Raw genomic sequence first — 17,988 nt, 5'->3', positions numbered from 1 at the left:
AGAAAAATCTCAGAATAAAAGTGGGGTGGATGGCAGGAGGAGGAGAGGGTCTCGGAAATTGGGGGCGGTGTGGCGATCGAACCAACGCTAGCCACAAACACAGGATTCCGCCCATTAGTCTAGAGTGGACTGGACATAAACATGCTCGCACATCTACTTGTCGGCTGCGTTTTGTCGGCCGGCCCGGTAGCGAAGTGATTCTTTAAGAGCTCTGAGAACCCAAACTTGTGGCCGCCCCGCAGCTGAGCTGAAGTGGAGCTGGGAGCTGCCCAGACGACCCGAGGCTGCCAGCTGACCACCTTCCTCCCTAGAGATCGCTGGAGCCAAACTCAGCGGGGGAGAAGCCACACTCGCGGGTGGGTCCCGGGGCTAAGGGCGGAAGCCGTGTTCCCACAGAGGACTCCGCGCCCAGGTGGCTGCAGCGGCGGCGCCCGGGACCATAGGCCTGACACCCGGACGCGCCCCCCTCTCTGGACAACCGGCCGCAAAAGTAAAAGGCCAGCATCCCGCCACGGCTATGCTTCCCGCGGGACAATCTCGGGAGAAGGTCCTGGAAGAGGTTCGCAGGCCGATTTTCCGAGGGAAAGGGCGAGGTGGGGAGGGAGCGCCCCTGACCCTCCCCGCCCTCCCTTCTCCCGCTCACCCGGCATCAACAGCGGCGGGGCTGCCCTGCAGAAACGTAGGCGAGGTTGTAGTGTCGCCCTCCGCCGCTCGGGGGCAGGACCACCTGCTGGCTCGACCGCAGCGGCCCGCGCGCCTCTCTTGGCGGAGGCAGGCGGAGGCGAGCCTGCGGCGTCCTCTTTCATTGGCCCGGCGGGGGCGCTGCCATGTTGGAGCAAGCGGTGCCTTCTGTGCGGTGGAAACGCCATGGCTTCACCGGTACCGTCCGGGAGCGCAGCCTCCTACCTTTCCTCCTAGCTCGAGTGTTGGTGCTGAGAGGCGGCGGCCGGCGGGATGGAGAGAAGTAAGATGAACCTGCCCAAGGGGCCGGACACGCTCTGCTTCGACAAGGACGAGTTCATGAAGGTGCACGCCTGGGCTCTGCTCCCCGGAGCCGGGCCGTGGGTGGCCTGCCCTCCTTGGCCCTCCCGGTCCTCTCCTCGGGCTTCTCCTGCGGGCTTCCTGGGCTGTCCCCGCCCCGGACGGGTCCTCGGCGGGGACCTCACTGCACTTCGCAGTGAGTCTCTTGGCCTCGGGTGGGCTAGGTGCAGCCTGGAGAAAGCACTCCTGTGAAATCGTGCACATTGAATGAAAAGGCCTGAAAGTTCAGGGCAAAACGCATCTCTGAACACACGTACTTACCAGGAATTGGGTCAAAAAGGCACTTAACCTAACGTTTATGCCTGACTTTCGTCTTAAGCTCCCGGAATGAGAAATCTGAAAGACTGTACTGTCCTTACTGGTTCTGGTCCAGTACTACAAAGCATACCAAGCTCCTTTTCTAAAGTTGCCCTACTTCTCTTGGTGAGGTCAGCCTGAAGTTGGCAGCAGATAACTGTAGGACATAAACTTACAGAATAGAAATTTAAACTGAAAAGACTTTACTGACAGGAAAGGTTCATCAGACATAGCCTTGAAAATGTCCCAAGGTTTGAATTAGAGCCAGGAGGAGCTTTATCTGTTTTCTGTATCCCTCTGGGTCTGTACTTAAACTATCAAAACGTATATGTTTAATTTCTAAGGATTGGGATTTAGTAGCTGGTTTCACTGTTAAAAAGTTTTGGCTCTGTAGGTACCTAAAATTATGAAAAGAGTTTGAATTTCTTACTTTTTTATGGCTTCAAGTCACAATATGTTTTTTTCTTTTTTGGGTTAACCAGCTAGTTCCTTTTTGATACTTGCATTCAGATCACATCTCCCAAACTCTGGCTTTAAAAGTGCTTATGTCTGGATCCTCTGCGGTGTGGCCATATCATTTTTAATATGTAGGGATGTCTAGACGAAGGTATATTGTACTCTTGTTCTTGTATGGTGATGTTAAGCCACTGTAATAAAAGGTGTAAATTGAATGGAGTGTCTGAAGGAGAGCACAGAGTGAATTCTCTGATCCAGAAACCTCTTGTTAATGAAGGACACGTGATGAGGAGAGAGGTCATTGGAAGAAGAAAAGGCACACACACGGACTTAAAGAATGTCAAAGCACGGAAGTCTCTTTAGCTTGTCTGTCTTTGGACTTCGTCAGGCTTTCTTTGGGCCTAACACTAGCATTTTCTCGCACTTCCTTGCCCCGCCATCTTTCTCACTCTGAGCTGACAGAATGCCTTTGGTCAAAGCAGCTTTGAAAATAGAAATCTCAAAATAGCAGTTCTAAAGTAGGACTTAGAGGTAGGAAGAGAGCAAACTGGGAAAGTGGCTAGAATGCCAGCAATTCCATATTTTTTCAAGGCTCTGACATTTCTGAATATAATGTATAATTTGTAGTGTTAATGAACGTGACCCCTTCATACATAGAAGGAAAATACATGGAACAGCTGTTCTGTGTAAAGTGGTATTGATCTTCTATGTGGGAGCTGGAGATAAAAGTTATATGCAATTTGTGTTTCCGTCAGAGAGATGTTAAGTTACAGTTCCGAGGCAGAAATGAGTGGAGAGCTTGCTGTCGGGGTTGTATTTCTACATAGGTGTCTTGTTTGGCACATTTTGGAATGAGACTGGGATGGTAGAAAGGGAGATGAGGTGGGGCTGCGGGTTGCACCTTGGACACTGCATACATTGAGGGGTCCACGTTGATGCAGTCTTCATGGTAGAGCTGCAGTCAGGTTTACAGCAGGAAGTTGCATGGTCATATCTGTTGAGTTCGAGCTGACTGGTGGCAAGAGACTACTTAAAAAGTCATGTTTATGAGATCTAATGAGAAATAGAAGGGGAAAGGTATGCAAAAGAGGTAGGTGATCAAAGTGCAGGAATGGCAGATGGGGAAGGGTCACCTGGGTCAGAGGCACTGGCAACATCATACTTTGTCGGCTTAGAAATACGAAAATCCTTTGGGTTGACAGCCAAATAATAGATGAGCAGGACATAAGGTATTGGTAGTAGGGGGAGAAAGTGGCATAACAGATAAATTAGACCATTTACATGGGTGTGCTATTGACATCACATGTAGCCTTCCTCTTCCATCTCAACATATGACTTCATCTCCAGTCGTACAGAAAAATTAGCAGCCATCCCACGGGACCTCCTCCATCCTGCTGATCATGAGCCCATTCTTGTATTTGTCCCCTTCTCCTCCTCGCCTGGTACGGGGAGGGGCTCTCCTTCCTCCTCGGGTTCAGTCTCCACTCTGGCACGGAGTCCATGCCCTCCCGCCCTTCCAGGAGCCTGCGAGGATCCTCTCCCCTGCACTCCTTCCCATCATGCGCTCCTGTTTGATTCTCTCCCACTTGACTGCCCCACCTCTAGGTATTGCCCTGTCACTGTTGTGCATCACAGCCAGTGCTCAGGGGTTGACTTGACTTTCCCACCTTCCACCATTCAGGCCCTGTCATTCCACTAAAGAGTTCTTACCAAAACTGTTTCTAAGTCAGCACACCCGACCTTTCTCTGTCTCCTTACTCGACATCGCAGTAGACCAAATGCTCTGCATTGCTTCCTGTCTTTCTTCTACCTGTCTGATGTGTCTCCTGTGCAAAGTCATGCTCCTGGTAGCCACTGAATGCTAATTATGGGCTCAGCCCCGTGTTCCTTTCTTTCCCTAGATGACCTTTTGTGCAGCTTCATGACCACCTATCAGCAGGTAAGGCAGATTCCTGTCTCTGGCCCACACGCCTCCTGAGCACCAGTTCTGTGTATCGGACTTGCTGACCTTTCTTCTCGGATGTGTCTGTGGCCCCTCAGACTCATCAGGTTCAAGAAGGAATTCATGAGCACCTCCTCCACTGAAAACCACCTTTCTTATTCTATTGCCTCTCTCAGTAAACACTTCATCCGTTTAGCCTGGAGTCGGGAAACCAGAAGTCAACTCCTACTCTGTCACCTTTCCAAAATCTAGTCTGTCACACCAAGTCCTGTGGATTTCGCTTCCTAAACCTCTTGAGTCCATATACTTCTTTCCATCTCTTCTTGTACCTTTGCAGTGCGCCCTTGCCATCACACCGTAGAAGCTTCTCACCCAGTCTCCATGCGCCTTCCTTGTCTTCCTGGCCCCTGGTCTACACTGCAGGCAAGCCACTCTTGTCAGAATGCGGATGTGATCTTGTATGTACCAGGTGACTGGTCAGTCCACCAGCTCTTGAAAAACCATTTTCCCACGCACTCGAACGTATTTCAAAGAGAATCAGTCCCCCATGGGGTAGTTTTCCTTGGTAGACAGTTTGTTTCTGTGCTGAGCCAGTCTGCCTCCTTCGAACTTCTCTGTGTCAGTTCCTCTCTGGAACCTGTGGCTTCGTTGGCACCCCGGGTAGGCACATGAAGACCTTTTCCATGAGAAGTGAAGGCAGGAGCCCTCTGGACGGTGAATGTATGTACCCTCATGTTCCATAGGTAAAAGAACCGTGTGTGGGGGTTGGGGGGTAAGTCCTTGAGGCTCCTCTGTGTTCTAATTGGGTGAACTGGGAATTTTGAGACAGGCAGCAGGTCCTGTGTGTCCTTGTTTGCAGGGAGCATGCATTCTGATGGACAAAACGGAAAAGGGGAAGAATGAGCAGCTGCTCAGATCTGTTTGTACTGTGCTGGCTGATTAGCTGTGACCTGCAGATGTGGGTCCCATCCTCGGCTCTGCTCTCTGCCTGCTTATGTCTGACTTGGGGCAAATCACTCGCCTCCGGCCTTCTGTTTGCTTGTTAGTATAATGAGGTGGTGCTTATCTATGTGATCTTTGCCGGCTCCTCTGAAAAGACTCCAGTCCATCCTGGCTTGCAGATAAGGAAACTGAGGCCTGAGGTGTGATGACTTCCTTTAAAGCCACACAGCTAGTTGGGGCCAATCACAGGCCAGATCTCCTGACCCCCCACGCATCAGTCCTTGGAAATCCTACTGTAATATGTTCCTATCCAGAGGCCACAGGTGGGAACCGAGGGAAGTGGGACAATCAAAACATTAAGAATAGCGCAGAAGATGGCACAATGTCCGCATGCCTTGGCACCTGCATTTCACCAATAGGGCCACCTCTTACCTTAGAAGAAGTTCCCACAGGGCTGGTGATCTGGATGCCTGGCCTGGAGCTTAGCTACGGTAAATGGGACCAGAGGGAAGTGATGGCTGTTTGAGGTGGACTTTGTTGACGGCGGCTGGAGAGAGCAGCTGACTAGCAGCTGACAGAGGAGGAAGAGGGAAGAGTAACAGACAGCAGATAGCCGCAGGCCCGCATGTCAGCTACTGTTGCCCAGGGCCGCCCATCCCCAGGAGCTGTCTTCGTATCACAGGAGCTGAGTGCTTACCTTGTGGGTTCTTAGTTTGATGTCACGTCTTGATGACAAGATTCCATTCTCTTCTGCATCAGTTTGAGACAGACATCGTAATGAAATTCTAATTAGCCAAATATGGAATGTAAGTGTGGAACTCATTTTATAGAGAAATTTTCTTATGTGAACTACTTTCCCTGATGATAGAGGGGTTGTGACGATGTAACATCAGATATAGTTTATCTGATTGGCACTTGTAAGAAGGGTTCCCGGCAAAAAAGAACTGTTTTTTTGTTGTTGTTGTCCTCCCGTTTGATCTTTCCTTTCCATTCCTTTTTTTTTTTTTTTTTGTTTTGTGAGTGGTCATCTGATTTATAAAAAGATGCAACAAAAAGTAAAATGGTACAAGATAATCAGTTTCAAAACATAAAAAAATGAGTGTCTTTAGCCATAGCTCAGAACAGAGGAACTGGGTAAGGAGAATTGCTTGTATGAACTGGCAACAGGAAAAGTTGGTAACGGAGAGCTGAGGAACTCTATTAAGATATAGGAGTGAGGGGCTCCATCCTCATCTGGCATTTGCTCAGTGTCGTCTATATGGTTAGAGATGTCCATGATGGGAACTCCAGCAATCTTCTGGGTCTGGGTCAGCTGATGCCACAGTGTAACACTCTGAATTTCTTCCATACTGAGCAGACATCTGCATAGTTTGTCTTGTGTGTACGTGGTAATCGTTTGAATATTGGCTCTTTCTCAATCCTTAGAGCCTCTTGATACTTTCACCCCGGTTTCTCAGTTTCAGCCATTACACAGTCAGTTGTACAACTGGTACACTTGGCACACAGCCCGTCCATCATTGACCGGTCAAGTTTGGCTTAAATAGAAAAGTTGATAAAGTCGGTACCAACCAGGATGTGGTAAGTCGGCCCAGCTGTGTGTTTATATTGGAAAAAGCAGGAGGGATGTTGGGGGACTTCTCTTTCCTTGAGTGCATGGGATCCTTCTTTTCTTTCTTTTTAGGTTTTAATCTGTCCTTCTCTCAGAGAAGGATCTCAGAGCTAAGCATTCGCTTCCCGGTCACATACTTTCTTGCTTTCTCTTGCTTCCCCATGTTCACACCATGCCCATTTCTCCTTGCTTTTGATTTTCTAATTCACTCTTTGTAGTACCATAAAACTTATTTAAATAAAATGTTGGCCTACTAAGTTATTGATTATTAGTAAGTTCTTTGTTCAAAATTTGAGAGCAAGAAGTATTATGTAAATATATCTTTTTGTTATTTAACTAGTCTTACAACATTTAGCATCAAATTTCTTGAAACATTTAAACAAATTAATCACAAACTGGGGCTTGGGCTCGCTCTTTCTTTCTTTTTTTTTTTAAGTAATCTCTATACCCAACATGGGACTTGAACTCACAACCCTGAGATCAAGACCTGCACGCTCCAGTGACTGAATGAGCCAGGTGCCCTTTGGGCTTTTTGTTTTTAAGTTCCTCAGGTGAGGGGCTGCCTTAGTGGCTCAGAGGGTTAAGCTTCTGTCTTCAGCTCAGGTCATGGTCTCAGGGTCCTGGGATCGAGCCCTGCATGGGACACTCTGCTCAGCATGGAGCATGATTCCCTCCCTCTCTGCCTACTTGTGATCTCTCTGTGTGTCATATAAATAAATAATATCTTAAAAAAAAAAGTTCCTTAAGTGATTCTAATGTGTGACCAGTGTCGAGAACTCTAGCACTGGATAATTCCTTTAAATAGCTCAAGAAATTAATTTTGAAAAGCGAACTAAAAGCCTACATAGATTATGATTGGTGTTAAATTGAGGGGAAAAAAGAGATAAAGAGAAGACATCAGCTGGAACAGAGTGTAATTAGGTACTCAAATATTTGTTAGATGGATAAATACATTTACGGAATGTAGGGTTTTTTTTTGTCTCTTCATAAATATGTCAAATGGGTATATAAATTCAACAAAGGAGTTTGATATAAAATTGATTAAAATGTTAGAACAGAAGTTTTTTAGAATTTCAGTGTTACTATTTCATGATGCTTTTAAGATGATCTCTCTGTAGATGGTGGGAAGATCTTGTTAGCATATGTTTTTAATTTCTCAAGCTTGAATAATTTAGTCACCGAACAAAGATTTAGAATGAGTTTTGGAAGACACAAGTCCTAGATTATATCCCCACCTAGCTGGGTCAGAGATTTGAGAGCAGGGGCTGGAGGGATGAGCTCCAAGGACATTTTTGTATACATGCTGATACCTTGGGCGGGAACACTCTTCCCACACTTCCTGTGGCTAGCTCCTTTGTGTCATTTGGATTCAACTCATTGTTCTATATTTCCTGGTTCATCCAAGTTAAAATACATCCCATTTGTCACTCAGACCTTTACTATGTCCTGTTTTCTTTTTAGCTGTGATCACTATTCATTAATCACTATTTGATCACTGTTCATTAATATAATGTTTGTTTACATATTTATTTTCTCATTTCTGCATTAGAATATCTGCTCCTTAAAAGCAGAGACCTTGTCTTTTCTTTTCATGACTGTGTCCCCAGGTCTTAGAGCAGAGCTGGAGTTGCATGATAAATATTTGAGGAATATTTATGGGATATACAGGGACATTTATTCATCTCTGTTGTCCATTGTTTTTCAAGAATGGTTGGAAACACACACATACGTGAGCTCGCACAAACTTTCTATGTCTTTCAACCCCTATGTAGTGTGCAGATTAGTGCTTAACTATTTTGGTTTTTTGTCTCGATGAAATGGGACATGTTTCAGGGCAGAGCTCATAAATTTCATATGCCCTCTTAGTACTTCTCATCATTACAGAGTGATGGTTCTGGGGGATTCTGCTTCTCGTGGAGATAGTATATAGTGATTTTATAAGTCCATGTATCTGGGAAGGAGTGTTTTACTTCTTGGCAGCTTAGAGAACTTCAATCTTTCCAAATTCCATGTAATTTTCATAGCATTAAAGCTACTAATTTCAGATTATTGGTAAGTTTTAAATGATTAATTCCCAGGTTACTTTGAATTAGTCTTTGTTTGCCATCCCTGATTGCAGCTAGTTAGTAAAGTAGCTAAACTTTTAAACTCTACTTGGTTTTAATTTTGAGTGATGTCACTGCTTCTCTCATGGTTAATGGTTCTTAATTACCTGCAGCTTGTCTGGTTAGCTCATTTATTTTCCTGTGTTCCAACATCTCTTGTGATCTCCCAACTTCTGGCCTTTTGGGGGATTTGTACTTGAACTGGGTTCAGATAGGAAATACCCCTGAGTACAAAGAGAAGATATCTTTTCTTCAAGACTTTGGGTTAAATTAAGGGGTGCTCTGAGATTTTAAGGCAAATTGTCACGAGTCAGCCTTTATCTACAGTTACTTATCTCTGTAATCAGATTTTTCTCAAGACACAAAATACACGTACACACAAAATAAAACACAGATACAGTTTAGATGCCGACTCAAATTGTCAGCCAGGGCTGTTGAGTCCACATTTTTTAATCATCCCAGGTGATTGATTATATTAAGTGAATATTAGCAGTTACAAAATAAGTCTACAGTAATACAATGTACTTTTATCATTTTTTTTTACATTAATGGTTTTTGGTTAATTATTCCTGTTTCTTAAAAAATAATTTAAAAATGAAACAAGATGGGATTGGGAGGGAGACAAACCATAAGTGACTCTTAATCTCACAAAACAAACTGAGGGTTGCCGGGGGGAGGGGGTTTGGGAGAAGGGGGTGGGATTATGGACATTGGGGAGGGTATGTGATTTGGTGAGTGCTGTGAAGTGTGTAAACCTGGTGATTCACAGACCTGTACCCCTGGGGATAAAAATATATGTTTATAAAAAATAAAAAATTAAAAAAATAATAATAATAATTTAAAAAAATATAGCTCTTCTGTAGTCCGAATGTTTGTGTCCCCTCTCAAAAGTCATATATTGGAGGGACGCCTGGGTGGCTCGGGCTAAGCCTCTGCCTTTGGCTCAGGTCATGATCCCAGGGTCCTGGGATCGAGCCCTGCATCGAGCTTTTTGCTCAGCAGGGAGCCCGCTTCCCTCCCTCTCTCTGCCTGCCTCTCTCCCTACTTGTGATCTCTATCTGTCAAATAAATAAATAAAATCTTAAAAAAAAAAAGTCATATGTTGGAACCCTAATCCAAGTGCCAAGTGTAATGACATTTACAGATAAAGCCTTTAAGAGATTATTAGGTCATGGTGGTGGGGCCCTAACAATGGGATTAGTGCCCTTATGAGAAGAGACGGGAGAGAGCCAATGATATGATATATTACATATAATATATGAAATATTATTATAATGCTATATTATTATATCAATAAATGAAATGCAATAAATAAATAAATAAAATTGCAATGCAATAAATAAATAAATTACAATGGAAGATTATTCAGCTTAACAAAGGAAGGAGTGTGGGTGATGTCCCTGGTGGGCCATGCTGGCTCTTGGCTGGGACCTATGCCAGGCCCGGACTGAAAACCTGCATCATCCCACCAACTTGGGGTTTCCTGCTATCTGCCCCCCAAAGGACAATGTCCAGTGTCAGAGCATGGGGACAGAAATAGCCTCAGTTAGTTCCTACACGAAGAGTAGCTTTGGAAACTTCTGAAAACCCAACTCATCATCCATCTGGCTATCAAGGGACATCTACAACATTAATCCCATGACCCATGTTTTACTTTGTAGAATTCCAAACATTCAACAAGCTTGTGAGTGGTCTATTTATTTGCAAGCTTAGGTTGCTGCTTCTTGCCTTTAAAAGCCAAGCACTGTAGTTGCTCCCGTAGATCGGTACAGTCTTTTACAGTTTTCAAAGCACTTATGAGTTCTTCCCCTATTCTTTACTTCTGAAAAGCAAAATGTGTATCAGCCAATGATGTAATTAGTTTGAACAGAAAAGAACTTTATTGAACATTATCAAGGGCCTTGAAGAATGCCCGGAGGGCCAATGCCAGGTTCTGGGGCTGTACCACCACAGGACTGCCCAGGGGAGATAGTGCAGTGATACCCCAACAGTTGACCCTGGATGGAACCGTGGGCATGGCTGCTCAGAGAACTCCAGTCTTTTGCATCCATCCTTAGAAACAGATCCTACCTACTTGGTGCTTGCTTCTTCTTCTCCCATCAGAGCCTCATGTGGGTGCATCTGATGGGCAGACCTTGTATCATTTGCAAAGTAATTTCTGGCTTCTCTTGGGGTAGAAAGTCAACATGGGAAAATTCCTCAGAGGTAGGAAGAGTGTCCAAAGGATGCTGGCTGTTTCAAATTACAAGAAACAGGACAAACGATACCACTGACCATCAGAAGTGGGGTTTTAATGTCTTGAAACAGTTATTATTGGGTTTTAATGTTACTGGGAATCATTTACTGTAGGTTCACAAGATATCTGATAAGAGAGCACCTTTTAGATCTCTAACCAATAATATCTGCATTCTGATCCTGCAGAAAAAAGTTCTCTGAAAGTGCTGACCAGTTTTGATTGCAATATGATTTCTCAGCTGATTCTTTTCATATCCTACTTGAAGCAGAGCTCAAAAAGCTCTGTACTCAGTGGGTGGTTGTATAATTGTTTTAATTCATTTGTTAAACATAATTATCTTTCCTCACTTCTGTCCTATTCCTTTGATATATGCTCAGCAACTTGGTCCCTAATGGATGTGATTAGAGCTTCCCACGGTGTGCATCATGTGAGGGAAGGGGTGTTACATCGTTAAGGTGGGGACACATCTTCATTTCATGTTTCAGGGACTTAAGCTGTTTCTTTTGACACCTGGGGGCTAAGTTAATGAGAGAGTTCTTTGATAGCTTTATGTGAGCTAATTCTGCTTGTCACATGCTATAGGGGACCTGGAGAAGAGGGAGGAAGTCAGAGAGCAGAAGATAGGTGGGGTGCCTTTGTTCAGTGACCATCCCCTCATGTCAACCACCAACCCAATCATTAACTCTGGGCGTTTAAACACAGACATCCTGAGACAGATCAAAGACAGGTTCTTGGCAACAGGTCAGAACATATTCTTGGGAAAAAGAGGTATGCTAGTGGACCCTTGTGAATCTGAGGTGTCTTCCTCCTAGAGACCTGGGTGTTTTGTAGACAACCTCTCATCCACCTTTTTGCAATGTCCCCGCAAGGCACTTATTCCCAAGTCTGGGAAAACTGAAGAATATTAGACTCTGTGCTCTTAGAGATCAGGGAAGGTGTCAATGAATCATCCTTCTGGGTTCTAACCTAGACTGACAACAGATAAGAACCGAGTTCAATCAAATGTGATAGGTATTGAGGGCTAGGTGAGTCAGCATGGCTTAGATTCAAGACCAAAAGAGTCTTGAATCTTCCTGTGCCCTGAATTGAAAAATGGTGCTCAGGGAATAGTGTACCTGGCCCGATCCAGCCATGCTTACCCCAAGAATATGAAGATTTCCGCCTGCATTTTCTTTTGAAAGTTTTATGGTTTTAGCCTTTACATTTAAGTCTACAATCTATTTCCAGTTAATTTTTGGATATAATGTGAGGCAAGAGTGATGATTTGTTTTCCCATACATACATGCAATGATAGAAATGCTTTCCAGCCTGCCGCCAAAAAGAATGGGCCTGGGTCTTTCCTACTGGCAATGGTCCAGCACAGCTTTCCTTCAGAGCAGTCAAATAACTGAAAGAAAATCCTCAAATTTAACAATCTTGTCTACTGGGTTTCAATGGAAGTTCATGCATTTTATCCACTCCCCCTTTTCAACCTGCTTTCTATAGAGAACATCAATTCACCTGTTGGAATTAAACCTGAAAAAAAAAAAAAGGGCAACAAATTAAGCCACTTACAAGAGTGTCACGAAGTACTGACCTTTTATTCTTAACACAGTGACTGGACAGAACCCCTATTTTTGCGAGTAAAAAAGAGCAGGCACCCCTTCCCCATCCTATGCGATGGTGCACTTCAAAGCCTTGTCTAAGCAAATCTTAGAATGTTGAAGTTGTAGGGAACAGAATGTTCATCAGTTTGATGAACGTTGGAAACAGTGGTCTTTGCAGCTTCGGTTTATAACAGTGAGCTTGTGCATTCTTGGATAGCTGTCCATTACTGATGTGTGCCGGATTAGTTTTACAGTTTCACCTGAGGAAGGAAGACTTTATGTTTTATGAAGAGTCCAGAAATTCTGCTTTTAAGGCTAAATGCATACAGCAACATTTATTACACAGAAAGTGCAGCAAGTCTACAAGACCAGAAGCATAAGTACTGATGAATGGATGGAAGCAGTAGCTAGGACTATAGACAATCCTATAGCAAGAGAAGACTGTGATGCTTCCGGATGGTCCAGGAAATCTTCTGGAGGCTTCAGTACCTGGTGTGATCATTTAGTCGTGAAAAGGGCACATCAGAAGGGGTGGTGTGGTGAGCAAGGGCACAGGACAGGAGCCGAGCACATCTGGCAGGTGGCAAGTGGACTGTCACGGTGGGGCCGTGAGAGACTGGGGTCAAGGCAAGCTGCCAGGAGCCAGGAAGCCTCCTGAAAGCCCGAATATCCCAGGATAGCATATTCTCAAATCATGATGATAAGGCTTACGACGATTTAAATGCTGTTAAATGGGAATTTTGCCTTTCAAACCATGCTATACCTTTGATTGTAAGATGTATCCCAATTTCAAAGATGTTAGATTGTGTGGGGGGAAAAGCACAAGTCAGTGTGCTAGCCAGCCTCGGGGAGGACCACGAAGATTTCCACATCCCAGTATCTGCATGTGTGTTGTACCCTCCCACATCTGGTGTGACTAACAGGATATAGCAGAATTGGGGGTAAATCAGTTACAGAATTAGGTTATGAAAGACACTGAGGCTTCTGTTTTGTTCTCTCTCTCTTTTCCTCTCTTTCTTTTCTCTCTCTCTCTCTCTCTCCTTTCTTCTTCTATTCCCCCTTTCCTTCCCTCTCACTCCCTCCCTTTCTCTCTCTTTCTCATTTATCATTAGCTCTTGTGGAAATGCAGGTATCCCTGTAGATACCCGGGTGGCAAGGAACTGAAGCCCTCCACACCTGCCACCTGCACAGATTTGAGGTCTGTCTATCATCACATGTCCTTCAAACAGCTGCAGCCGGCTATTTGATGGCAATCTCATGAGATACCTCAAGGCAGAAACACACAGCTCGACAGCTTCCAGGTGCCTGACCTTCATAAACGGTGTGAGATCATAAGTACTTAAATATATAGGTTGGGCTGCTAAGTTTGGGGGTAATTCATTGCAAAGCAATAGAGGAACGATTCTATACAAAGACTCAAAATATGCCTTATTCCGTATGTGTACTCAGCGTCAGTCTGACGTTCAGAAAGAGATATGCCTGCCTGAGGCTGCTTAGAACATGCAGTGCCTCAGAGCAGGGGGAGACATTAAAGAGAGGTAACAAAAAATGGGGAAAGGGAATGTAGACATACAAAGAAGAACCATTTTGCTTTTCTAGGTCCTTCTTTTTAAAGAGTAGTAAATATACTTTCCTAGAAAGAAATAAACACAGAAGGAAAGAGTAGGATGAAAGTTACCTTTATCAGCCTATAAACAGATACTCAAACCAAAAACACTGGAAACTGCAAAAAGATGCCAACTGTTTTTAAAGAAATGGCACACGACGTTAGGTATGAATAACTTTCATGCAAATTGAAGAGGTAGACGTGGTCGAATTGTTCAGGAGGCACCAAAAGAATGTGAATAACATTCTATTGAAAGGAAGGAAGACTGAGATTCTGAAAAAATATTTTATTAGGTAAAAGAATGAATAAATAAATGTATATATATATGTATATATATACATATATATATAAGTTTTCTAGGGTTGCTATTTCAAGATACCAGAAGCCTGGAGGCTGAAACCACAGAAGTGGACAGTGTCACATTTCTAGAGGCTACAGTGTTGGTAGAACATGCTCCTTTTGTAGGTATTGTGGATGGATCTACTCCAGGCCCCTTTTCCAGCTTGAAGCGTTGCTCTGGCTTTGGACTTCTTCACCGGGCCTTCTCCCTCAGTGCATATCTGTGTATCCGCACTCTCCCTTCTTAGAAGTGCACAAGTCCTCCCGAATTGGAGGCCCAGTCTACAAAAACATGACCTCATCCTAGCTAGTGACATCTCCAGGGACCCTATTTCCAAATAAGGTCATGCTCCCAGGTGCTGGGGTTTAGGACTGGGATACTTCATATGCATAAACACATACACACACACACACACACACACACACACGTGTGTGTGTGTATATGTATTCCTATATATATCTATGTGTATAGATAGAAAGGGAGGAAGGAATAGATGGGAAAAAGAAAATACGCCTAGCGAGTTAGTAGACTTCATCTTTAACTTTTCAACAATGACCTTCAGAATGAACGACTGAAATTCTATTGAAAGAAAAGACCTGGATAGGTCAGTGAAAAATAAACTCTACATAGGGGGATGCAGAGGCTAGTATAGATTTTGTGGAAAGAGAAAGGATGAAAAGGGCTAGTCCGTATGTACCCAAAGGAATCCTCAAAGGCTGCTTTTCCGAGGTCTTGAGAAGAGACAATGGAAAGACACCCGATCCGTGAACAGAGAAAGAAACCATTGCAGAACAACAAGGGATCCTTTTAGAAAGACATGGCTATCCTCAAGGTGTCTGCATGCGATGAGAAAACTCCCTGAGATCCACCACATTCAAGCCCATCCAACAAGGCTCCAGACACTTTGGAAAGCTTGTCTTTCTTTCATGGAGAGAGAATGAGTGAGAGAGAGCATGAGAGAGGAGATGGTCAGTGGGAGAAGCCGACTCCCCAAGGATCTGGGAGCGGGAGGTGGTAGGAGATCCTGCCTGCCCGGGGTCATGACCTGATCCCAAGGCAGTCGATGAACTAACCGAGCCACGCAGGCGCCCGTCTCCAGAAATGGGTCAACAACAGCTGAGGAGCACCTGGGCGGCACCTTCAGTGAAGTGCCCAACTCTGGGTTCTGGCTCAGGGGTTGATCTCAGGCTCTTGAGATTGAGCCCTGAGGCTAGCTCTCGGTTCAGGTCAGAGTCCACTAGGTCTCTCTTCGGGTCCTGCCCTTCCCCCCTTCCCCATGAAGAGTGCTCTTGCCCTGAAACCAACTAGGAAAAGCATTCACAGAAATAAACAATGTTTGAGAGGGGGTGTAATGCCAACTGAATATTACCCCCATTTAAAAGACCACCAGAGACGTGAGTCAAAGCCAAGCAACAAGTGTCGTTTATTGCAGGTTCGAACCTGACCTCTGCGCTGCTCGTTGCCAATAACGCCGAGAGGTCCGGAGCTGGGTCGGTGCAGAATTTTTATAGACAGATACAAACAAGTTTCGGGTGGGGCTGAGCTGATTGATTGATAGTTTGAACAGGCATACTTGGCGTCAGTGGATTGGGTCAGGGGACCCGCACGCGAAAGCAGACAAAGCAATCTTACAGAAGCAGAACCGGCCGGTTAGCCCACGCATGCGGAAAAAAAAGCACTATCAGGATATTGAAGGCCTGGTTACTATCAAGCCAAGGCCACTTTCTCTCTAATGAGGCACTAACATAAAGACAATTGGGAGTCTCCTGGTGAAATGTTACATTCCGGCTGTCAAAGGTAAGGTAACTTCTTTGTTGTAAATTTCAAGGACATTTGCAAACCTAGGGAGACTCCTACCCTGCAGGACTGTGATTTCTGCAAGTTAACTATTTATCATTTTATGGCAGTCAGGGGTGCCTGAGGAATGCTACACATATGGAGGGGAGCGAGTGAAGGGGGGGTGCAAGGCGCCAGCTTTTGCTTTGTCCTCAGCCAGCCTCCTGCTCCTTCATTCCCCCCTGAACAATTTTGACCCTTAAATCTTTAAGGGGGTTGAAGGTGGAAGGTCTCATCTTCTGTAACTTCTTCGTGCTGAATGGGGGCGTAGAGCTGTCCCTACCTACTGGGGTCAATATTGATCAGGGTAGGAATGTATAAGGGAGTTACGAAAGGTGGAGGCAGCTGAATCCAGCGCTGACAGTGAAGAGGCGTCCTCGCGTGCAATAAGGATCGTCTGTCGTGGTGTAGTCATTGCAGCAATGGAGTCTCGGCACCAAGTAGAGAAAGATGGAACAAAGCAACATATTAAGGTTAATAAGGCGATAAGAATAAGAAGCCCGAAAAGGAGATTTGGCCATAGCCCTCCTCCAAGCCAGGAACTTAACCAATCACTAAAAGAGAGAGAGGGACCTTGTAGAGCCTTAATCTGGGCATTCATATCCTTAATTAGTCCTGTGATACTTTTGTGATAGTCTGGGATGTACAAACAACATTCTGTCTTGATAATTGCACATGTGCCACCCTGGGCTGCTTTCAGGACATCTAAGGCCATCCTATTTTGTAGGACTGCCTTGCGTATCTGTGACAATTCGGTATTAAGTAGGGAGATGCCATTTAGTGAATCATTGAGTGCCTTTGTAGTATATTTATTAAAGGCTTCTACATGACACATGACATCCTCTAGTCCCGCAGATGGAACAAAAATGGATGCTAAGTGATCATACCATTTAAAAACAGATCGCGTCCATCTTTATTTCAAGTTGGGGAGATTAGCTGGGGTTGTAATGGTTTTAGTAATGCACCCATGAATTCAGGGAAATCCTAAAGTACAGCGACCTATCTACCCTGGAGGAAGCCAGGGCCACAAGTTGGTTCCACATATCCAGTGGGTTCCGTTTGGAGCTGGCCATCTGATGCCAGGTCGCCTTGCCCAGTCAGTAGCAAACCAGTCAGTAGCCTGAAGTACTATTATTTGGGGACACATTTCTAGTGAGCCATCCTAGACATCGTGTGTTATTTGCCCAATACCACTCGTATGATTCCTTTGTTCCCAGCATAAAACTGCCTTCTGACTGAGCTGTCCAATCGTGGGTGTAAGCCACAGATATGTATCTCAGATGCCATCCTTAGTATATGCCATCCTTAGTATATGCCATCCTTAGTATAGCGATAAGGAGGGTTTTGAAACTTAGGCCCATATTTGATTGGGGATTTATGGCTTGATAGCAATCCCCTTTCTTCCAAATAGCTCCATGGGCATGTAGCATATTTGGAATCAGTATAAATGTTAATTCTTAGGCTTTGGCAATTGCAAAGTGCAAGTGAGCACTATGGCACACCTAGCTTTTCTTATTCTTTCTATGAAAACTACTGTCATCAGAAAACCAACTGTCATTCGTATTTTTAACAGGGGCATCTTAAATCTGGACAAATAGAGTAAGTAAGATCAATAACCTCTGAACATTTTTGCTCTATAGAGAAAGAAGTACAATGGTCAAGTTCAGGCATACAGGTAACTAGGTTTAAAGTTTGACAAATTTTAAGTATTATTTCTGGCATATCTATAAGCATAGTCCAATATTTAATTAGATGGCCTCTATAATCCATTGGTGGCCTTTGGCTTCTAAGACAAATCTGGACCTGATGTGAAGTTATTACAGTCAGGGACTGTTCCATAGTGAGCTTTGAGGTGCCTTTTATGAGGGCTGTTCTATGCTTAGCTAAAGCATCTGTTTGCAATCGCACCTCAACAGAGGTGGCCTCTAGGATAAATATGACTAAGGGATGAAACCAATAAGAAGACCTTTGAGTGGTCCAGCCTTAACAATA

The 17,988-nt window shown here is 44.5% G+C and overlaps 1 pseudogene; it reads right to left on the bottom strand.

Annotated features, from left to right (window-relative positions):
* Positions 1 to 329: 329 nt before the first annotated feature.
* Positions 330 to 6,450, bottom strand: LOC131827888 (rRNA-processing protein FCF1 homolog; annotated as a pseudogene).
* Positions 6,451 to 17,988: the final 11,538 nt, after the last annotated feature.

Source organism: Mustela lutreola, chromosome 3, assembly GCF_030435805.1.
Source record: "Mustela lutreola isolate mMusLut2 chromosome 3, mMusLut2.pri, whole genome shotgun sequence".
Classification (NCBI taxonomy): domain Eukaryota; kingdom Metazoa; phylum Chordata; class Mammalia; order Carnivora; family Mustelidae; genus Mustela; species Mustela lutreola.
Note: the sequence above shows the minus strand (reverse complement) of the source record. Positions and strands in the feature narration are given on the sequence as shown.